The 3,405-nt window shown below is 39.9% G+C and overlaps 1 long non-coding RNA gene across 1 annotated transcript; it reads left to right on the top strand.

Moving 5' to 3' along the window:
* The first annotated feature begins 534 nt into the window (after nucleotides 1-534).
* Nucleotides 535-1,714, top strand: LOC138405518 (uncharacterized). Its single transcript, XR_011239283.1, has 2 exons — nucleotides 535-602; nucleotides 823-1,714. It is a non-coding gene; the product is annotated as an uncharacterized lncRNA (long non-coding RNA).
* The last annotated feature ends 1,691 nt before the right edge of the window (nucleotides 1,715-3,405 follow it).

The raw sequence follows: 3,405 nt of genomic DNA on the forward strand, positions 1-3,405 counted from the left end.
GTTATCTGAAACCAAATAAAAGGAAGGGAGTCAACTTATGCAAATACCTTTATACTAGGTTGAGTAGGAAGCCTGAGACCCATTGACTCCAGAGGGGGGACATTTGCATGGGTGCGATTGGACAGGTTAAGGGCAGGTATTGGGATGGCTACCCCCTTTGTAGAGCTTTGTGTGCACAGGTTGGTTCATTTGAATGATTCTTAATGACGGCCCCTGGGTTTTGAGATATATCGTCCCACCACCAGACTTTCAAATGCAGGGCTGGGAAGGCCCTCAGTGTGTGTGCTCAGCGTATTTGTGCATGTGTATGTGAAGGACTGCATTGACAAAAACCTGATCCCCTGAAGTCAGGAATAGTAAATGTGCTCCTGTATGTGCATGTAAACATATGACTTCACCAAAAAATTACAGGATCTTTTTTAAATATAAAGTTATTGTTAGTAACACATGTGATATTTGTCAATCAAATGTAAAACATCTTCAAACTAATTACTACTGTCATGTCACTTTAAAGACCTTACATGTTTCTTTATTAGCTCCAGCTGTTTGAACCACCTGTCCAAGACTACCAAGGGTGTAGGTTTTGCATTTTCCCCCCGGAGGTAAGTTCCTCTTCCCATAATGCCTTGTGCCTTTGGAAAAATATGTAAAGCATTACCTCATACCCATTGCCAACTTTTGGGACGGACCTCACCCTTCACCCTCTTTTGTACTAAAGGATTTGTCTCATACAATTACACCGGGATTAATCTGTATTTTTTTTCAGATTTACATGCTGTTGTTGACAGATTTACAATCCTTTGCTTTCACTTGTTTCCATAGATACCATCACCAACCAACTGCTGGCAACCATTTTTTGACATCTCCTTGAACTGCATGGACTTCAGTTACAAAGAAAATATGATTGTTGAAAACAAATAAGTTTATTAACCATACATTAATATAATTTACATATTAATTCAAAAAGCGTCCATCCACTCATCCGGCCATTCTTCGAACAATCTGTCCATCCATCTGTTTAATCCATCTAATCAGTCGGACATTAATTCTCTCAGAAAATCTGTCTCGTCCCCTACCAGTTCCGCTCTTGAACAAATCAGCACAGATTTGACCAGAGTGTGCTTCAGACATGCTCGGAGGAAACCAATGTTCAGATCTTGAGTAGAGGTGCGAAAAATAACACCTCAGCCCTCTGGCAGCAGAAACACATTCAATTCATCTTGACAATTGACAGCATAAAGACAGCAGAGAGACGTCAATAACAAACAAAATGAACACAGAAAAACTGTTATTTTGGTGACTTGAGACTAAAGAGAAAATCTACAAACCCTTTAAAAATTTCAATTGTTGAGACTGTCTCTACTTTAAGCAATATGTTCCATTTCCATCAGATCAGATGCCGTTTGAGGCCTTTGGTTTTTAAAATGTCCTAGAAACATTTCAGTGATGCAGAGAAAGAGTTCCCTCTCTGTCACCTGTGTGACCCTGTAACATGAGCATCTTGTGTATGTGCGTGTTCCATGTGTACATGTGCAGTTGTTTATTTTGAGATGTAGATATGCAACCAAGACTTCAAAACACAGGAAGTGGAATTTTAGAGGGGAAACCTCCACCCACTCAGTGTGTGCACGCGTAGACACACACACAGACACACACACAGACACACACACCCAAAAGTAAAACGTAAGGCACAATAAACAAAAAAGCTCAATTAACGTCCCTTCTTCCTGATATGACTGATATACCCTTCTGTTTTCAATTCAAGTTGCTCCTCGTCAAACTGCCACCTGCAATATGAGCCATTCATCGTGAAAAGGTCTTTACAATTACCTAAGCACTTGTCTTTCTTTATTCTGCTCTATTTTTAGCTTGGGGAGACACACCAAACCTCATATTTCATTTCACCAGGAAGATGCATAAGTCTACTTCACCTGCATCACTGGTATCAGATTAATGTGTGACATTTTCATCTTCTTCTGTTTCACTGGCACATGAGCCACTGCAGATGAGCTCAGGACAACACAATGGATCGGAAATCTCACTTTTGCACATGTGCACTCTTGTGTCTAAAAGATACATGCATGTGTAAAGATTTAAAATCAAGTGTACACTAAAACTTTTGTGAATGCACAAGCATGCACATCTTATTTATTTCCTCTTTGTGGTAGATGGGCTATAGTTTTCTTGTAGTACAAAGATAGGGGGGAAAAAATTATGTCACTCATTGTGTGTGTGTATGAGCGAGGTGTAGAGTGTGGGCTCAGATGGGCTGGTTTCTAACCATAGGGCATAACCTTTAACAAAAAGGGTTTAGACATTCACACCCCAAGATCACAGGCAGGATTTTAACTTGTTAGTGTGTTTCATGCAGGCAGACTCTCTCTTGTCTTTCCAGTGCTCACCAGTAATATTGTGCTACCTCTAACACCTTAATATCGCATGATCACATATGAAATTCAAGTGTCTCTTCTGAAAAAAGATGAGTCTTCGTTTCTATGCAGATCATTTGCAACCGTATTTAGCATTGGGTGTGTTCTCTATCTAGAGTGTGGTCTCTCAGTTTGAGAGCAGAACTTATTGATATCAATTATAGGTTTTGTGCTGCTCTCACTCAAAACCTTAGATAGCCTCTGCTTGCATGACTGTGTGCTTGCACTCAGACATTTTGTTTCTTGGAAGGATTCGCTGCACTCCTCGCACTCATGCTGCTTCTGTGCCCAGGTGAAGCTTTTGCTCTAGGATTTCTCCTTCGGGTTTGGGTTTTTTTGTGCAACAATTACCACAAAAATCAATGAAGATGGGAAAAAACATAATCCACAACTTTTGTCAGCATCATCATCCTCCTTCTCATCATCGTTTGCAAGAACAGAACTAATGACAATTCCAGGTATTAATCCTGTTCACTGTTCCCTCAGGTCAGACCCCCCTGTCACTAGATCTCCACTCTGCTCTGTGTATATAATGCAGATAGAACTTACTCACCTTCTGCCACTGCCCTGATAAATCATCAATTACACTTAATATTTTCATCTAAAATTATTAAGATGAACATGCAAAATGCAAACACAGGAGTCAGTTGATACAGCGTAGAGTCCCCAGGTTTGTTCGAGAGTAACTGGCTGTGGACAAGATGGACCTCCATCCTCAACCACCAGACATCTCCACAATAATACGATCCTAGCGAAGGAAGTTGGTCATCTGTCTGATCACGTGTGGCACAAATAACTCAAAAGTATTTAACCCAAGAGAAACACACATTTATCAAAAATATACAAACTTAATTCAATAGAAATGGATTTAAAGCTGCAACAGGAAGTGACGTCAGCTAATAAAAAAAAACTCAAGCAAGTTTTGGAAAATGTTATAAATAATTTCAATGACCACCAAGCTAAAGTACACAAATCA

Source organism: Paralichthys olivaceus, chromosome 19 (assembly GCF_024713975.1).
Source record: "Paralichthys olivaceus isolate ysfri-2021 chromosome 19, ASM2471397v2, whole genome shotgun sequence".
Taxonomy (NCBI): Eukaryota; Metazoa; Chordata; class Actinopteri; order Pleuronectiformes; family Paralichthyidae; genus Paralichthys; species Paralichthys olivaceus.